Below are 21,546 nucleotides of genomic sequence, written 5' to 3' on the forward strand. Positions count from 1 at the left end.
GAACATTTTGATGTGGCAGTTGCTTTGTTACAGTGACTGGTCACTGAGATCAAGCTGGGTGAACTCAATCATCTATTGTTAATACAATAACGTCTAGCATTTACTGAGCATTTTCAATGGGCCAGGCACTGTGATAAACACTTTATGTGGATTAACTCATTTAGTGCTCAAAGCATCCTTATGAGTTATATTTTATTATCCTTATTTTATTGATGAGCCTGGCTTTGGCTCCAGGCTCTATATCACAGCTGGGTGAATTTGGCCAAATATTTAGTAGAGCCCCCACATTTAACCTGGACAGGGTAAGGCCTCTCTCTAAAACCATTAGGGTTGTTAACCTTAGAAATGGTCAGAAGAATCATTGGTAGAGTCAGAGAGTCATAGGCCTTAAAACTGCTTTAAGGTAAGTTTTAACATCTTTGACCTGTTCCAAGTTTCCAGAGCCTTTTGGCCTTTTGCTTAGCCATTGATAAAGACAGGACTTATGGGACAGCAGAGAGAAAAGATGGAGTAGTTGTTAAGTCTTGCTTAGGTTTTTTTGCCCCACTGCTAAATAGCATCAATTTGCTGTTACTTTGTATCCGCCTTGTTCTAACCTTCCATGTAGGTATTGTGGTGAGCCCCAAGCAGGCACATATGTGAACATTAAGGGTCTGAAGTAGGGGAGTGAGAGTGGTATGTGAAGACCCAGGCTATTGCCAACATAGAATTCTAAAGAGATGAATCAATAAAATATAGGAAAATAGAAGACCATTGCACTAATTCAGGGGGAGCAACTCTTTTTCAGCGTTTTCAAGCCAGAATAGCAGTTCAGAATGTCTTTTTTAAAAAACAGATGTTAGTCTCTAGTATAATCTGCAGTATACTGATAATTTATTTTAAAATATAACAAATGTGTATAAACATTTTAAATCCCCTACATATTAAGTGAACTTGTACTCCCATTAGATGCATTTTCTATGTCACTGCACAACTTCTTCCTGTCTTCCCCTGGGACTACTGTGAGACCGATTTTTTCTAATTGACATTTTTAAATGGTAAGTCCAATGCTTTTCTCTCTTCTGGAATTTCTGTAGCTACATAATATCACAAACTAATTAGTACTAATGCTACTATTCTATTTCCCCTAACACCATTTTGATTCTTGGGTGTGAAGTATAGGAAAGGTTTGACATTATGGGAGTTAAGATAATTAATTCATCAGGAACGCTCCTTTTTATTTTATTTTTATAAATAAATTTATTGAAGTATATCACTCATACATAAATATACAGAAACAATAAGTGTATGATAATAGTTGTGACCTTACAAAACAAACATATATAACATCATACAGGACTCTTACAACTTACCCTACCACCAATAACTTGCATTGTTGTTAAACCTTTTAAACTAAGAACTAAAGAGCATTGTCAAAATATTACTACTAACCAAAGTATTTTCCCTCAACCAACCCTGTTATTACTATTTTTATATCATTTATATATGAACATACATAAACAATTAAGTGTATAGTAAAAGTTGTGAACTTGGGAAGTGGTTGTGGCCCAATCAGTTTGGCTTCCCTCTACCATATGGGAAGCCCTGGGTTCACGTCCCCGGGTCTCCTTGTGAAGGCAGGCTCGCCCTCATGCTGCAAAGAGCCACCTGGCCCACAAGTGCCATGGAGAGCCGACTTAGCAAGGTGACACAACAAAAAAGGAGACAAGCAAAAAATGCAGAAGAGCGCAACGACAGACAGAGAGAGCAGACAGCAAGCAAGCTGCAAGGCGAGGAGGGGAAATAAATAAAAGATAAATACAGACACAGAAGAACGCACAGCAAATAGACACAGAGAGTAGACAGCATGCAAAAAATGCTGCAAGGGGGAGGATTAAAAAAAAAAGTTGTGAACTTACAAAGCAAACATTGCATAACATCATACAGGGGTCCCATACATCAACCCTCCACCAACACCTTGCACTGTCGTGAGATATTTGTTACAAATTATGAAAGAATATTGTCAAAATCTTACTACTAATCATAATCCATATCTTACATTTGGCATGTTTTTCCCCCAACCCACCCTATTATTATTTTATAAATATATTTTTTTATGACTGAAGTTGCAAACTTATAAAACAATCATGCACATGTGCAGAATTCCTAAACAACAGCCCTCCATCAACACAACACATTTGCTACAGATAAAATAATATCATCTGATTGTCACCATGTCCATAGTGTACATTTGGCTCACATTTTCCATACTGTCCCATTATCAACACAGTAAATCTTTGGAATAGATGCAAGAATATTATATTATTACTGCTAACCACAGTCCATAGGTTACTCCAGCTGTATTTTTCCCATGCTTCTCCACAATCCCAACACTCTGCAGTCCTGATATACATTTGCCCTAACTCACAAAGGACACTCTTGCATCTACCATCAACCACAATTCTCATCCACTTCTTGGTTTACTGTGCTATTCAGTTCCTTGATTATTCTCTAGTATTCTGTCAATTGGCATTTACATCCCTAGACTACCATTTTCAGCACATCCTCATTTATAAACTAGCTGTTAACACTACGTGTTACCATCCACTCTATATATTTCCACTATTTTACAGTAAAACTAATTAAAACTTCTACATACATTAAACATCAATCGTCCATCTCATCCTCCTCTTATCTCCTTTAAGAAACCACCACCTACCACCAGGTCTTGAAGATGTTTTCCTACAATTTCTTCTAGAAGTTGGTTCTTGCTTTTATTTTTAGGTTTTGATCCATTTTGAATTGATTTTTGGGTAAGGTGTGAGATAGGAGTCCTCTTTTGCCTTCTTTCGGTTATGAATATCCAATTCTTTAAGCACCATTTGTTGAATGGACTGTTCTGCCCAAGCTGTGTGGGTTTGACAGGCTAGTCAAAAATCACTTGAGCATACATGCGAGTGTCTGTTTCTGAACCATCAGTTTGGTTCCATTGATCTATGTGTCAGTCTTTATGCCAGTACCATGCTGTTTTTTACCACTATAGCTAGGTAATATGATTTAAAGTCTGGAGATGAGGGTTTGCTTTTCCTTTTTAAGATGTTTCTGGCTATTCAGGACTGCTTACCCTTCCAAATAAATTTGATGATCATGTTTTCAATTTTTTTTTTTAAATGCTGGTGGAATTTTTATTGGGATTGTATTGAATCTGTATATCAGTTTGAGTAGAATTGACATCTTAATGATATTTAGTTTTCCAATCCATGAGCACGGAATGTTCTTCCAGTTATTTAGGCCTTTTTTGATTTGTTTTAACATTGAGTTGCAGTTTTCTGAATACAAGTGCTTTACATCATTGGTTAAGTTTATTCCTGACTATTTGAGTTTTATCTGCCATATTTTATTTTCGCCACTCTTTTGACATTTTTAATTACTTTTATTGATATAATCTTCATTTCTAGACTCTCTTCCAGGCCTCTCTCTCCTGTCTTTTCTTTTTAGAAATTCTCCCCTTTAGTATTTCCTAGAAATCTGGTTTCTTGCTTAGAAATCCTCTCATTTTCTGTTTATCTGTGAATATTCTAATCGTGCCCTCATTTTTGAAAGACAGTCTTGCTGGATAAAAAATTCTTGGCTGGAAGTTTTTCTCTTGTATCTTAAATATATCAGACCACTGTCTTCTTGCCTCCAGGATTTCTGGTGAGAAATCAGCAATTAATTTTATTGGGTATTCCTTATATGTTATGCATTGCTTTTCTCTTGCTGTTCTTAGTTCTCTCTTTGTCTTTTGGCATTTGACATTCTGATGAGTATGTGTCTTGGCGATGGTTTATTTGGATTTTTTCAGATGGGAGTATGTTGTGCTTCTTGGGCATGGATTTCTAAGTCCTTCAGTAGGGTTGGGAAATTCTCTACCATTATTTCTCAATATTCCTTCTGCCCCCTTTCCCTTCTCTTTTCCTTCTGGGACACCCATGACATATATGTTTGCACACCATTTGCTGTCATTTAGTTCCCTGAGATCTTGTTCAATTTTTCCATTCTTTTCTTCATCTGTTCTTTTGTAGGTTCATTTTCAGAGACCATTTCTTCTAGCTCACAAATCCTTTCTTCTGTCTCCTCAAATTTGCTATTATATGATTCCAATTTTTTTTTCAGGTAGATATTTAATTGCAATAATATATCTATACATGATACATATATGTTCACATTGGCTATTCACAAGAAATATATATATATGTAAATTTGTGGAAAAAGGCATACTTAAAACCTTACTTGGCAATTTTTCCTTTATCAGTTAGGTGAAATATACATTACTATATTAGACAATCATTTTCTCTGTTGCAAATATTTTTTTAAAGATTTATTATTTATTTATTTCTCTCCCCTTCCCCCCCCCTCCATTGTCTGCTCTCTGTGTCCATTTGCTGTGTGTTCTTTTGTGACTGCTTCTATCCTTATCAGTGGCACTGGGTATCTGTGTTTCTTTTAGTTGTGTCATCTTGTTGTGTCAGCTCTCCGTGTGTGTGGCGCCATTCCTGGGCAGGCTGCACTTTCTTTCGTGCTGGGCGGCTCTCCTTATGGGGTGCACTCCTTGCGCGTGGGGCTCCCCTACGCCAGGGACACCGCTGCGTAGCACGGCACTCCTTGCGCGCATCAGCACTGCGCATGGGCCAGCTCCACACGGGTCAAGGAGGCCCGCGGTTTGAACCGCAGACCTCCCATGCGGTAGGCGGATGCCCTATCCATTGGGCCAAGTCCACTTCCCTATTGCAGATTTTTTGTGCAGGGTTTTTCTTCTGTAAAAGTTGAATGTTTTTATTCTTGCTGAATGTTGTTGTTACAATCTTCCAAAAAAAGAATTGCAGGTTTTTCACCAACTTTGTTTTTCTCAATTTAGTTCTTTTTTTCCCTCTATTTAAAAAAAAATGTTATATTAAAAAAATGTAAGAGATCCCTACATACACCCCCACCTCCCTCACCCCACTCCTCCCAAATGAACAACTTCTTTCATCATCATGGGACATTCATTGCATTTGGTGTATACATATTGGAGCACTGCTATACCACAAGGACAATGGTTTACATTGTAGTTTACACTTTCCCCCAGTCCACCCAGTGGGACATGGCAGGACATACGTTGTCCAGTGTCTGTCCCTGCAGTACCACCCAGGACAAGTCCAAGTCCTGAAAATGCCCCACATCATATCTCTTCTTCCCTCTAATTTATTTATTGCACCTTTCATTCCCATAAGATCTGCTATTTTTCTATGTATGCTTTCAAATTCTTCTTTGTGCTCATCCAATGCCTTCTTAATATCCTTAATCTCTTTACCCATCTCATTGAATTTATTAAGGAGATTTGTTTGAACATCTATGATTAGTTGTCTCAACTCCTTTATGTTACCTGGATGTTTATCTTGTTCCTTTAACTGGGCCATATCCTCCTGTTTCTTGGTGTGGACTGTAATTTTTTGTTGGTGTCTTGGCATCTAGCTTACTAGATGTACTTATTCTGGGTGCAGTTTTTCTCTTTAATTTAGGGTTTCCTGCCCTTTCTCCCCTGCTGATTGTTCAGTAGGAATCAAGGTTGTAATTAAAAAAAAATTTTTTTTGTCTTTATTTTTTTTTTAACGTTTCATTAAAAAAATATGAGGTCTGCATATACCCTCCCACCCCCCTCACCCTACCTTTCCCATAACAACAACCTCTCCCATCATCATGGGACATTCATTGCACTTGGTGAATACATCTCTGAGTACTACTGCCCCACATGGTCAATGGTCCACATTATAGTTTACACTCTCCCCCTGTCCACCCAGTGGGCCACAGGAGGACATACAATGTCCAGTAACTGTCCCTGCAGTCAAGGTTATAACTGGTGTTATAAGCTGTGGAGGCTCAAGCTGCCCTCATTGCCCTAGGGTCAATGAAGCTTCTCCCAACTTTCTCCTTTACCAGGAGTAGGGATAGAGTCACAGCTGTCTGGAATAATCCAAGTTATGCAGGCCTAGACTGTAGTTGCCCAGAGAGACTGATGAAGCTTCACACCCCTTTCTCCCCTGCCTGGGGCGGGAATGGGGCTACAGGTATGGGCAGCAATCTCTGCAGTGTGGGTCTAAGATGACCGCAGTTGCCCCAGTAGACTTCCAATTTTCAGTCTGTGCCAGCCAAAGATACCTGTAGTTACCTGGATAGGCTGGTGCAGGGCCCACCAGCCTCCTCCCTGCCAGAGGTGAGGCTGAAGCCTAGGCTAGGGCTGCAGGCTGATATGAGTGAAAGAAACTGGTTCCTACCACCGTCATTTTTGGTCCTGGCTTCCCCTTAGGCTGGTGGGGGAGTCAAAATGGCAGCCTCCAGCCTCTTCCTAACTTGGGCAGTTTCACACCCCAGCTCCAGGGTTATATCTTGGTCAGCCAAGTCTAACAATCAGTAGCCAAAATCGATAGCCAACCATCTCCTCCTCCCCTGTTTTTGGGAAATGGAGCTTCCCAAACCAACCACAGAATAGCTCCTGGGGCAACTCATGCCACCAGAGTAGGATAATCACCGGCCTCTGCGGGTTGGCCTGTAATTTCCCAGAGAGGTTGGTGCAGATCCCCACAGCTTCCTCACTGCTGGAGGAGGCACTGGTGCCTAGGCTAGAGCTGCAATCTGACCTGGATGGAAAGAAGCCAGTCCCCACCAGTGCTGTGATTTTCAGTCCACCCTGCTTCCCCTCGTGCCAGGCGTGGAGTTAAGATGGCAGCTACAGGCCTCTTTCTGACCTAGACAGGTTCATACTTTAGCTGTTTCAGAATTATACTTTAGCCCACTGAATTTACTTATCAGTAGGTGAAGTTGGTGCCCAACGATCTCTTCCTCTCCTGGTTTTGGGAAGTGGAGCTTTCAATTCCAGCCATGGAAAAGCTCCCAAGGTGGCATGTGCCTCCAGTGGAGGATGGGCACCAGTCTCTGTGGCATGTAGCACTCTACTTATGATTCTTCTCTGCAGATGGGCAGTCTCCTTCCATTCCTTCAAGGATGTGGCAGGATGCTCTTCTGGTCTCTTGTAGCCCCCAAACAGGTGCTTAAGCCGGCTCAAGATAGCTCTGGGTGTTTATTAACTGCCCTGTAGCAGGAGCAGACTCTAGGAGCTCCTTACTCCGCTGCCGTCTTGCTGATTGTCCCCCTCCTTTTATTTTTGATGGCACATAAACGTAACAATTCTTTTCTAACATAATTGGGTGATAAGGAGGGACAGGGCAGTTGTAGAAGTTTTTGTAAGTAATATTTTTGAGGAAATAGCAGTAGCATGTTATTAAATTAGTTTAAATAATTTGAACTACAATTCATACTTGTTAAACTGAAAAGTTAATTAAGTTATTTAATTAATGAGAAATTATGGTGAAAGTTTAGAACCTGGAACACTTGCATTTTAAACAAAAGAGCACCAGGAAGTATATAAAGATTTGGTTCAAGTTCAGCACTTGTGCCCTTGGCTCAGGAAAAACTTTAGAATCTGAAAACAGCTGATAAAGGTGACTTGGGATGATCCTGAAGTTTCTATGTGAGTCAAGAGTTTAGAAATATAGTCTGCATAGTTATAACCCTTTCTCTAAAGTGTCTAAAGTACTGTAAAGCGTCTAAAATTAATGGGATTTTTTGAGATTTGTTGTCAGAAATTGAATTTCTCACCTGTATCCCAAACAAGCTTTTTGTGTGTGATTATTAAATTTTACACTCTTACATATACTTGGACTGAAAAGCATGTCCTTGAGTAGCAATGGAAAGCTGGACAAAGGAAGGCTATTGAAAGTAAAAAGTCTCTTTTGCAACAATTCTCAAATATGCTTCTTCCTTTCTATTCCTTTTACCATCTCTCCAGTTCAGGCTCTTAGGTTATCCCCCGTGTTCTCTAGTAATGATAATGACGACAATAATAAAAGCTAACATTTAATAAATGCTTAATATGTGCCAGAGACCAGGGCCTTATATATACTAGCTCACTTAGTCTTCACAACCACTCATGAAGTAGGTAGTATTTCTGTGCTCACTTATAGATGTGAAAATGGGCTTAGAGAGGTTGAATAACTTGCCTACATTCATATAGTAAGTGGCAGAGCAGGAATTCCACACTAGGCAGTTTGGCTCTGAGGTCGGTCTGTAATCGCTAATGAATATGTTGTTCTCGTCTAATGGAATGTCTTGCCTCTTGGCTAGCCTTCTGCTGCTGTCACATTTAATCTTCTTAAAATGCTACTTTGCATCTTATTCCTGTGCTCAAAAGCCTTCTTGACTTCTTCCCCAATAGAGGGTAAAGTCCACACTCCTTAGCCGGGCAGTACACCACCCAGCTCCAGCTGGCTTGCCAGCATCATCTCCCTCTATATCTCCCGGTGCCCTTTTGCTCTGGGCAGGCCTGTTTGCTAACTGCCTCTCTCATCACACCCCTCTTGCACCCGTGTCGACTCTGCCCCAAGCTTACCTGGTGTTTTCGCAGGTTTATAGTTTTGGTTAAGTGATTTTCTCTTATCTGGCATTTTCTTCCCCCTCTTTTCTTTTCAACTATCAAACTGAGCAGAGAATGACTGGGATGTATTGAGATTCTAAGCATGGAGGAGACCAGACTCACAGAGACAAAACCAGCCCCCTTTAATTAAAAGGCTGCCATGTGGAAGAGGTTTAGAGTACTTTTGTTCAGCCTGAGGCTACAATAGCTAAGACTTGTGGACAGAAGTGACTAGAAGTCAGCAGGCCCTTTTATCTTTGGGGAGTTCTGATTTTTAAATTTAAGATCAGTATAAAGAATGGGTTATTTGTACAACAGTTATCCAACTACAGTCTAGTAGTCTGCAAAGGTCTTCCTGATGGGTCAAGAACAGATCCAAAGTTCAAGTCCTTTCTTTACATGACATCCACTTATAGGACTCAATTCCATTGGCTTTTATTTTTGTTAAAAACAAAGGGTGTCTGAGTTGTACTATTGTATCTTGGTACTTACAAACTAAAATATATGCACTTATTCAGCTTACTGAGGGGTAATAATTTAACAAGTGACATTCAGTAATTGGTGGCTTGGCAGAACTCTTTATTTACAGGCATAGATTAGGAACTCTCAGGGAAGATACAGACACTTCGTTTCATGATTAATTGCCGCCTTTCTTTTTAAACTATGGTAACTTGGTAATATTTATGATGCATTTATAACAAAGTTTGTTTTAATTAAATATTATTAGATGAACACTGATCTCATCTATTTAGTTAACTCTGTGGGTCATGATATTAATACTACAGTGGTAGTGAGGTATATTTGCTTCAATAGCATTTTATACCTATACTTTTCCAGTAACTAGACTCAAAATTATATACATGTATTTGGCTGAAGTATGAGTCTATCTTTACTTCTGTTAACAAAACTCTATCTCTGTCTCTGTATAAACCCCAACCCCTTCTCTCCTACTCTCAAATTACTTTGTTCTTCAATATTGTTGTGATGGTCACCAAGTACCACCCTGCCCCACAGTTAGACCCTGGAGTCTTTGGTCTCTCCCAAGTGTGCTTCTGAGAAAATAATCTACTTGCTGCTATTTTTTGTTAATAAGGGTTCAAATATCAGATGGATGGTTCATTAAAATGGTCTTTGTGTTTTTTTCAGATTTTGAAATGTTATGCTTTGCATACCTACTTCTGCAGTGAAGCTCGTGACCATTCACTGTTTTGAACGCATGGCACAGATGGTCTGGATCATGTATTCCAGCATTTCAACACTTGTCTTTGCACACGTAGAAGTTACATTGTCATTGTGAAGTGTAGCAGGCAGGGTTTTAGATTAACACCTTACTACCAAAACATTGGGAATATGGATTCTAAAGAGAATCTTTTATCTTGTTCCATAAAAATCAAATCAATTCTCTTTACAAACTAGCCTTTAAGACTTAGCTAGTGCTGTGACAGAGTAGTTCAAAACGGAATGATTATTCATGCAGATAGCAGCAAGGTTTTCCAACAGGGCTTCGTTTCATGACAGGCTTTCCCTAAAAGAAACAGTAATCTTTGTGATGAGCTTAGGGAACTATTTCTTCAATACAAATCCAATTTATTTTGGCCAGCTGATTGGTACTTACAACCAGATCATTGAACATGATATTAATTATTCATTAAGGTACTTGGAAGGACAGAATTTGCATTCTCATGCAGTCAAAATTGATGAGGTTTTGCATTTGTGCTATAGGAATAACTTCCAACTCAATGCTAAAACTCAATATAATCCTAATAAAATTTTTGAAAAAGGCACCAATAATTTGAACTTTCCCATATCCACAGAACATTTGTTTTATTGGACCCTCAAGTCCTATTAAAAGTATGTTGGAAATATTCTTTTTTTTACATCTAATCATATGGATATGGCTTTTAAAAAATCTCAAGAAAGTTTCAAATGAAAGGTCATAATCACTATAATAGAGTTAAAAAAACTTGTGATTTGGAGAACAAAATTGCTCCTCATATCTTTATAAGAGACATTTACTTCAGTACATCTTTCAGCATTTTGGTTCTCAGATAAGAAAATATTGTGACTGTAACCTTCTTCAGTAGGGAAGCATGTAGTATTCCCACAGATAAGAAACACTGAGCACAAAACAGACTTGTCTTAAATCAGGAATAGGGTTGGAGCATAAAATCTGGCCCTGCTGGTCTCATAAAACAGACTTGGTCTGAGTTTCTGTAGATGTACAGCGGGCAGGCCACCACTGCTCCGTTTATCTCATACTATCAGGTTTGAAGAATGTTCCTGCACCTGCCCAGAGGGCAGCAAAGGCAAGTATGACTGATATCCCTGTGCTTTCTCTCAAGAGGGCAGCAGTGGCCAGTGAAGCCTATAAAGACATTTCAGTTTCAAAGGCTCCAAGTGGTTTGGAAGGAGATGCTTCTAGGAGAAGGTGTGGGAGGGAATGCAGATTGGTCAGGATGCTTCTGACCACAAGTAATAGAAAACCTAGGCTCCTGCTGGCTAAAAAAAGAAGCAGGTGTGTTGTCTCACACAACTGGGAGTTCAGAGGCAGAGCAGGCTCCAGGTGTGGGGACTAGAGGCTCAATGATGGCTTAAGGATCCTGGTTGCTTCCATTTCTCTGCTGTTTCCCATTTGGTTGCAAAATGATCACCAATGGCACTCAGAGGATCTGCTTTGTTTGTTAAAACCAGCAGGAGAGGGGCAAGACAAGTCACCCCAGCCTGGAGAATAGGCTTTTCCCTTTGGTATGGTTGGCCTACCGTAGGTCACATGCTCATATGCTCATTCCAGGGCCAGTGATCATTGCTAATGCAAGACTGGGTCACCTTTATTGGGATCTCAGGCATTGGGCAGATGCCTGGACAATATCTGGGTTCAGTTAGAAAGGATGAAAAGAAGAGCACACCAAAATATCTTCTACCAAAGGAAAGGAGCACTCCTCTTTACAAAGGGAAGCCTGTATCTGGGGGGCAATTCATTCAGACTGTTGCCTCAGTGGCCTGCCTTCTTCTGCCCATTCTTCTTTCCTCCCTTTCAGACTTTAATAAATGCATACAGTAAGCTTGGCATTGCTATGACGGCTTAATAATTACTGTTTTCATGTTGTCTATAGCTTACAACCATAATAGGGGAAACCCTTTTGATAATATTGCCCAGTGTTCCTCTAAGAAAGATACTAATATGTGTTCATATCTTGTCCATGTGAGTGTTCAATTTTCCATTCCATGGATATCATTGAACTAGAAAATAGCTTAAGAAATAATAGACATTTTTTTTTGTTTAAAAAATTAGATTTTTGGAAATGATCATATTGGAATATAGTCTAAAACATCTTATTTTTACACATTTTTTTCTTTAAAATTACATCCCTTTTATTCTAATTGAAAGAGATTTCATGTTTTCATTTGCTCTTTTTATATCTTCTTTTTGTGATTACCTGAGCCCTTTGCTCTTTTGTCAATTGGAAAAAGATTTTCTTGATTGATTAATGATGTTGTGGGAGATTGATTGCCTTAATGGTTCCAAATTTATACCTCTCCCTATATCCATCAGGTCTTTTTCCCTGTGACTTTGGAGTTCTTCTAATAAAAGCAAAGTTGATTTCACTCCCCATGTGACTTGCTTTGATCTACAAAATGTACCGGTTTTGAGCCTAGACCCCCCAAATCCTGGCATATTTCTGCTTGTCCTGCTGAACCTCTGCTATCAACATGGATACATGTCTAGGATGGCTTATTTAAGGATGAGAAACATGTGGAAAGGAAGAGAGACCATCATAAATCAGCTGACAGTTGGCTCCCAGACATGAGGGTGAACACAGTCAAGATTAGCAGAGTCACTTACCTGACCCCAGGTGACCCATACTGTGTGAGCAATAAATGAGTATTGTCATAGTCTACTGAGACCTTGGATGTTTTTTAGGCTGCATTATTATGGCAATGAATAACTGATACAAGTATTATCTCTTTTGTCCATTAGTTGTAAATACTTTATGTCCCAGATCTTACCTTTAAATTTTGTTTATGAGGCTTTGGCTTGTAACATTTATGAGGTTTATATAACCAAATCTGTTTTTTCCCCTTTGTGATTTCTTCCATTGTTTTAAAGTGTAGAAAGATCTTCTTCACCAAAAAATCAAATAAATATTTAGATATATTTTCTTTTATTTTTCAGTTTCAATTTTACACCTAAGTTTTGCATATTTTGGATTTGTTATATGGTATGATTTGAGGATCTAAACTATTATTTTTTAAAATAAAAGTTTTCCAATTACTATTAAAACCATTCCTTTCCCTATGTGATGAAAGAAACCACCTCCATATATTTGGCTCTTAGCCATATACCAACATCTGATTTTTTTATACATTAGAATAGCTGTATTTTAGTTGTTGTAACTTTATAATATGTTCTAATACCTGTAAATGTTCGATATCCTCCATTTGTGAAAATAACAAAAACAAAGATGGAAAATAATTAAATTATGGATAAACTTTAGAACCATTTTGACACATCTTCCCCATCTCCTAATTCTTTTGCAATTTTGATGGGCATCATTTTAAATCTAAAAAGTAATTTTGAAAGATCTGTCATCTTGATAGAGGTTAGCCGTCCCATTCATAATCAAGCTCAATTTTACTATTTAAGCCAGTTAGCATATTTTCATGTCTTTCACACTTCTTAATTTTTTTCTCCTATTATTTCCAGCTATTATTGTCATTGGAATTTCCCCCATTATTTCTGCACTACTGTGAAGTTAGATTATTCTTTTTATGCATTTATCACAAATCCAGCTTTTTTTTTTTTTTTTTTAAGAATTATTAGTTTGAATGGTCAGTTGATTTCATGATTTAATTTCAAAGGAAACTACTTTCTTCCTTTGAGTAAATAAGGAAATCAAACCAGAAACCTCAGCTCCCCTTCCTTCTGAGGAATGGTATTAGAGGAGATGGTTGGAATCAGTGAGGACTTTCATTCTAGACCCTGGATTACAGAGAAGACCTGCCTTGTGGTAGATTCTTCTGTCCTGTTAGTTAGTGGTAGCAGAGGACTTGTGTTTTCTTCTCTGGAGACACAGGACAGGGAATGGTACCCCTGTTGCATTTTCTAAGAACCACAGCGTTTATAAGTATGTGAAATATAATTCCTGATTTGTCCAATTCTGTTCCATTTTATACCTGTTGTCCTGGCATAATTGTTATTTGTGCCCATTTCACTCAAAAATGTTCCAGTCTGGATGATAAATTACATGGTCACCTACTCATACCGTACCACAAAATGGCGATTATTTTACTTTTTTGTTTTTTAAAATATTATTTATTTATTTTTCTCTCTTTATATTATTTTTTTTTAAATGTTTCATTAAAAAAAATATAAGAGGTCCCCAAATGCCCCCACACCCCTCATCACACTCCTCCCACATCAACAACCCCTTTCATCATTGTGGCACATTCTTTGCATTTGGTGAATACATCTTGGAATACTGCTGCATCACATGGATAATGGTTTACATTGTAGATTACACTCTCCCCTAGTCCACCCAGTGGGCCATGGCAGGACATACAATGTCCAGCATCTGTCCCTGCAGTACCACCCAGGACTACACCAAGTCCTGAAAATGCCCCACATCATATCTCTTCTTTCCTCTCCCTACCTTCAGCAGCTACCATGGCCACTTTCTCCACATCATTGCTTTCTTCTGTTACTAATCACGTAGTTCCAAAGTAGAGTATCAGTAAGTTCACTCTAATCCATACTCTATTCCTCCATCCTGTGGACCCTGGGATGGTTATGTCCACTTCACCTCTATATTGAAAGGGGGCTTAGATTCCACATAGATGATGGATGCAATTCTGCTTGCAGTTGTAGGCATTCTCAGTTCCCTGGTGTGGTGGTTGACCTTTTTCATCTCCCTGTTAGCTGGCTGGGGTAAGTTCAAAGAACCAGAGTGTAAGAATTGCAAGTCTGCTGAGGATCAGGGCCCAGCCGTCACATGGACTGTCCAGAGATTCAGGTCTCCTGAGTATACACCAACACCAGCGCCAACCACAGGTTCAGTAAAAGTGACAGAAGAGGCATGTGTAGAAAGGTCACATCTGAGTCCAACTCTATACAAATTCCAAGGTAGGGCCAACTGACATGGCACTGAACTCCATAGCCATCTGCCATGACCATAGAACCTGTGGGTCCCTATAGCCCTCAGGAGAGCCAGTACCTGGGGTTGTATATACTTTGGCTGTCCCTGGGCTCCTGCTCAGGCATGCATAAGCATGATGCCTCTGATGACCTCCCGACTCTTTTTTGGAGACTCATAGCCATATACACTCATTTGTCCTTTCCATTTCCCCCTTTTATTCAAGGTCAAAAAGCAGTTTTTAACACCTGATCCTACATGTAGTTTGAGCTTTTCTGCTCATCTGAGTTGACCCTTTTATTCAAGTTCGTTTTCTTGTTACATCACCAGGTGATGCTTGGTAATAATCCCTTGGCGCCAGGGAGGCTCATTTGCGGGAGTCATGTCCTGCACTGGGGGGATGGTAATGCATATACATGCTGAATTTGGCTTAGAGAGTGGCAACATTTGAGCAACATGGAGGCTCTCAGGAGGTAACTCTTAGGCACCCTGCAGCTCTAGGTCTAGTTCATATTTCAGGCACACAGGCTCATAAGCATAGTCATCTGTATCAAGGGTTCATAGTTGGACCATCCTTCTTTGTTGGTCTTTGCTTTGCACTTGGGGGAATATTGCTGTTCCATTGGGGAATGTGATAGAGCTCCCCTGGCTAGGAACTCAGCACTCCTTCAATTGTCATTTTTAACTGTAACTACTAAGAAAATATCTAATCATTTTTATGTACCCTATATACATGCCCTGGAGAATGATTACTTTATACTGTCTCCTTAGAGTAGAAATGAGATAAAGAGAATGTGTGCTTGGCACTTAATGCAGTCTTTGTGCCATAGACATAAGCTTCAGACTGCTGATCAGAAGTGGTAAGGTTGCCTTAGTGAGCACAAGCCACCTACCTACTCCTGCTTACAGAGTCCAATGTTTTGATGGAGATAGAAGGGGCAGAGAAGCATGGTTTTACAGTTTGTGAACCAGTCTCTGTACCAAGTAGCAAAGCCTTCTTTTCTCAGAGTCCTGGGTTATCATACTCACCTAACTCTGGAACAGAACCAGTGTTTGGTGCATCCTGAAGCAGCTACTAGTAGAGAACCCCAGATGTCCTCATGAATCACCTCAGGCCCAAGCAACAAGCAAGATTTATACTGAAAAGGCAACAGGAGAAGGGTTTTTGGAGTAATTCTAAGGGAAGCCCACACCCTTCCTCTGCTATTGAAGGGGCTGGGCAGCAGCATCAGATGTCAGATGTCATTGCTATGCATGACTTGATGATATCACACAGGATGTCATCATCTCTCTCAAATCATTCTCCCAAGAGATCACTGACAGAAGTGCTGACTCCTGGAAGCTTTGCTCATTGATGCCTCAAATTAGGCTTGGTCATTATGATGGTTAATTTTATGTGTCAAGTTTGCAAGGATATGTTATGATGTCCAGTTGTTTGGCCAAACACTGGTCTAGATGTTGCTGTGGAGATATTTTGTTAATGGGATTTTCATCTATAACCAGTTGACTTTATGTAAAGGAGATGACCCTTGGTCATCATTCAATCGCTTGGAGTCTTAAATGCAAAGAACTGAGGGTTCCAGGAATAAGGGGGATTTTTGCCCCAGGACTATACTTTCTACTCCTCCATGAGTTTCCAGCCTGCTGGGCTCCTGTGATGGTTAATATCATGTGTCAACTTGTCTAGGTTAGTGTCCAGTCATTTGATCAGATACTGGCCTACTTGTTATGTGAAGGTATTTCATAGATGGGATATGCATCTATAATCAGTTGATTGCATCTATAATCAAACAAAGAAAACTACCCTCAGGAATATTGCTAAACTCTTCATTCAATCACTTAAAGATCTCAAAAGCCAGAACTGAGGGTTTCAGAGGTCAGAAAAAGAATTTCTGTCTCAAATTCAGCATTGGCCCTTGCTGATATTTCCAGCCAGTGAGATTCCTGGATTAAGGACTTCAGTATCTCCCTTACTGGAGTTTCCAGCCTGCAGCCTGCCTTACAAAGTTCAGGCTTGCCATTCCACATGGTTGGATCATATGAGCCATTTCCTTATAAAGCATCTCTTAATATATCCTGTCATTTCTGTTTCTCTGGAGAATTCTGACTACTACAGTGGTGTACCCCTCCCCCAAGCTGCTGACTTTTTCTTCTTTAGAGAATGGGAACTATGAGAAAGGGTATGTTCTCTATACATTGGATGAGAACTATGGCATTCTTGGCATCCTGAGATTTAGTCATATCATTCCCAAAGCAGAATTTCCTGAAGTGTATTCTACAGTACTGGCTCTGAGTGGTGATAAGAGCTGTAGTAAGGAAAAAAGGGTAAATTTGGGAAATAGTGTCATTTCATGTTAGTCTACATCTCTGTTCTCTCACTTCTTAGTGAGGGTCTCACAGGAGCATAACGGGACTGTGAAGGATTGTGTTAAAAAGTCAGAAAACCAATTTTTGAGAAAGTGAGTAGAACTTGGAGAGTTGAGAGTGGTCATATCATAGAGATTTCATTGGCCTAAAAGGTGAATTAGTTTGTTTTTTTTTCCTGCCTTGTTTCAAGAGGTGAGTAGATAGAAGAGAAAGAAGGAAGTGTTCTGGACATTGTTGCAATAGGGATGCTGTAGTAAGGGCTGAAAGTGAGGTGGCAGGGATGGGCATAGAAAGAAGAAAATAGATACAAGAAGAACAGAGAACTACAAGAAGACTTACCCACCAAATAACCTCTGTGGTGGTGACAAGTATCAGTGTGAACTGACACTAAAATCAGAGATCTTGCCATGTTGTATGTCCTGTGCTGAGTGAGCACAGAGCATGGATTGTCTCATTTCATCCACCCAAGGAACTATGAATGAAAGCTTGCATTTTACAGATTAAGAAATGGAGATTTATCGAAGTAAACTTGTCTAAAACCCCATAGCTAGCAAGTGGTAGAACCCACTCTGAACCTCTACAGAGCTCCAGAGATGTCATGGGAGGAGGAGTTGAGACTCTAACTGCTGGAAAAGATTTCACAGAGGAGATGTGATCAGAAGGGGCAGGCAGCCAAATACTGCTAACTTATGAATCTTGTGGGCTCTGAGGCAACTGATAATGTTAATTTCACCACAGAAGAGGTGGTATTTTAGTCTGCTAGACTGCCAAAATGCAATATACCAGAAATGGGTTGGCTTTTTGAAAATAACTTTATTTCAAATTAAAAAAAATAAAGTAACAGAAAAAGGCAAATCAACAATTTATGGAAGCATTACTCCTAAAAATTTCTGTTCTGGCAGTTTTATCTCATCTAATTTCAACTACTAACTCAATGGTTCCACTAGTGTTTAGAAAGAAACATAGATGAACACAGAGTAGTGAAATGATATAGTCAAGGTCATTAATGAAAAATGACCTTAAAATGAAAATTCAACCTGTTTTGCTTTTGCTACAAAACTTTACAATGTTGTCTTAACTACAGTCTATAAATTACACTAGTTATATTTTCCCATGTATCACCAAATTCTTAGTACCTTTCAGTAGAACACTCCTGTATTTATATTAACCAAAATCTTCTTCTACTGCCAAAATAATTGTTACACAGTGCCTATAGTATCCTCCAGCTGTCCTACCACTTCCGTTAATCTCCCTAAACTACTAGTTTAAGCCACAATCACATCCATAAATCAACATTTTTGCTACATTCATTATAATGTGTTACCATCAAGTCCAAACATAGCCACATATGGGGGTGGCTTTTACAATGGGATTTATTAGGTCAGAAGCTTACAGTTTTCTTATTTTTATTTTTTTTACATCTAAAAAATTTATTGAAGTATATCACTCATACATAAACATACATAAATAATAAGTGTATAATAATAGTTGTCAGCTTACAAAACAAACTTATATAACAGGGCTCTTGCACCTCATTCTACCACCAATACCTTGCATTGTTGTTAAACATTTTAAACTAATGATTAAAGAGCATTGTCAAAATATTACTAACCAAAGTATTTTCCCCCCACCCAACCCTATTATTATCATCATCTTTATATCATTTATATATGAACATACATAAACAATAAGTGTATAATAAAAGTTGTGAACTTACAAAGCAAACATACATAATATTATACAGGAGTCCCATACATCGACCCTCCACCAAAAACTTGCATTACTGTGAGGCATTTGCTACAAATTATGAAAGAATATTGTCAAAATCTTACTACTAATTACGGTCCTTATATTACATTTGGTGTATTTCCCCCCAACCCATCCTATTATTATTTTATGAATATATTTTTATGAAAGAAGTTGTAAACTTATAAAACAATTATGCACATGTGCAGAATTCCCAAGTAACACTCCTCTATCAACACACCACACTGTGGTGGAACATTTGTTACAGAAAAGATGATATTATCTGATTGTTACTACATCCACAGTATACATTTGGCACACATTTTCCATGCTGCCCCATTATCAACACTGTACATCTTTGGCATAGATGCAAGAAGATTATATTATTACTGCTAACCACAGTCCATAGGACACTCCAGTTGTATTATCCATGTTCCCACCACTCTGCAATAGTGACATACATTTGTTCTAGCTAACAAAGGACACTCTTGCATCTGTACCATCAACCACAATTCTCATCCACCTCTTGGTTTACCATGCTGTTCAGTTCCTAGATTATTCTCTAGCATTCAGTCACTTGGCATTTACATACCTAGACTACCATTTTCAGCCACATCCCCATTTATAAACTAGCTGTTATTCCCTATGTGTTACTATCTACTCTTTACATTTCAAGACTTTTACAGTAAAGCTAATTAAAACTTATACATACATTAAACATCAGTAATCCATCTCAGTCCTCCTCTTATCTCCTTCAAGAACCTACCACCTACCACCGGGTCTTGAAGATATTTTCCTACAATTTCTTCTAGAAGCTTTATGGTTCTTGTTTTTTTTTTTTTTTATGTTTTTGATCCATTTTGAGTTAATTTTTGGATAAGGTGTGAGATAGGTGTCCTCTTTCCTTCATTTGACTATGGACCTCTAGTTCTTTTAGCACCATTCATTGAATGGACTGTTCTGCCCCAGCTGTGTGGGTTTGACAGGCTAGTCAAAAATCATTTGACCATACATGTGAGGGTCTGATTCTGAACCATTAATTTAGTTCCATTGGTCTATGTGTCAGTCTTTATACCAATACCATGCTTTTTTTTTTTTTTTTTTTTACCGCTATAGCTAGGTAATATGATTTAAAGTCAGGAGATGAGAGTTTGTATTTCCTTTTTAAATGTTTCTGGCTATTCACAACCCCTTTCCCTTCCAAATAAATTTGATAATCCTGTTTTCAATTTAAAAAATGTGGGAATTTTTATCAGGATTGCATTGAATCTATTTATCAGTTTTAGTAGACTTGACATCATAATGATATTTAGTCTTCCAATCCGTGAGTATGGAATGGTCTTCCAGTTATTTGGGCCTCTTAAAATTTAACGCTGTGTTGCAGTTTTCTGAATGTAAGTGCTTTACAGTGTTGGTTAAGTTTATTCCTATTTGAGTTTTATTTGTCATATTTTATTTTCACCACTCTTTTAATACTTTGTTACTTTTATTGACATAATCTTCATTTCTAGACTCTCTTCCAGGTCTCTTTCTCCTGTCTTTTCATTTCAGACTCTAGCATACTCTTTAGTATTTCCTGAAAATCTGGTCTCTTGGTTAGAAATTCACTCAGTTTCTGTTTATCTATGAATATTGTAAACTTGTCCTCAGTTTTGAACGACAGTCTTGCTGGATATAAGTTTCTTGGCTGGAAGTTTTTCTCTTGTAGTATCTTAAGTATATCATACCACTGTTTTCTTTCCCATGGTTTCTGGTGATAAATCAGCACTTAATCTTATTGGGTATCCCATATATATGATGCATTGCTTTTCTCTTGCTGTTCTCAGAATTATTTCTTTGTCTTTGGCATTTGACATTCTGATGAATATGTGTCTCAGATTTGGTTTATTTGTATTTTTTTTGGATGGGAGTACATTGTATTTCTTGGACTTGGATATCTATGTCCTTCAATAAAGTTGGGAAATTTTCTACCATTATATCTTCATATATTCCTTCTGCCCATTTTCCCTTCTCCTCTCCTTTCTGGGATATCCATGGCATGCATGTTTGCACATCTTTTGCAATCATTTAGTTCCCTGAGACCTTGTTCAATTTTTCCCATTCCTTTTTTTTTTTCAAAGATTTATTTATTTATTTAATTCCCCCCCTCCCCCAGTTGTCCGTTCTCTGTGTCTATTTGCTGCATCTTGTTTCTTTGTCCGCTTCTGTTGTTGTCAGTGGCACGGAAAGTGTGGGCGGCGCCATTCCTGGGCAGGCTGCACTTTCTTTCGCACTGGGCGGCTCTCCTTATGGGCGCACTCCTTGCACGTGGGGCTCCCCTATGCGTGGGACACCCCTGCGTGGCAGAGCACTCCTTGCGCGCATCAGCACTGCACATGGGCCAGCTCCACATGGGTCAAGGAGGCCCGGGGTTTGAACCGCAGACCTCCCATGTGGTAGACGGACGCCCTAACCACTGGGCCAAGTCCGTTTCCCCAATTTTTCCCATTCTTTCCTTCATCTATTTTTTTTTTATATGTTCGCTTACAAAGGCTTTTTCTTCAAGCTCACCAATCCTTTCTTCTGCCTCCTCAAATCTGCTATTATATGATTCCAGTTTTAAAAATTTCATTTATTGCACCTTTCATTCCCATAAGATCTGCTATTTTTCTATGTATTCTTTCAAATTCTTCTTTGTGCTCATCCAGTATTTCTTAATATCCTTAATCTCTTTTACCATCTCATTGAATGTATTAAGGAGATTAGTTTGAACATCTATGATTAGTTGTCTCAACTCCTTTATGTCATCTGGAGATTTTTCTTGTTTTTTAACTGGGCCATAGCTTCCTGTTTCTT

The sequence above is a fragment of the Dasypus novemcinctus genome, chromosome 3 (genome assembly GCF_030445035.2).
Source record: "Dasypus novemcinctus isolate mDasNov1 chromosome 3, mDasNov1.1.hap2, whole genome shotgun sequence".
Lineage (NCBI taxonomy): Eukaryota > Metazoa > Chordata > Mammalia > Cingulata > Dasypodidae > Dasypus > Dasypus novemcinctus.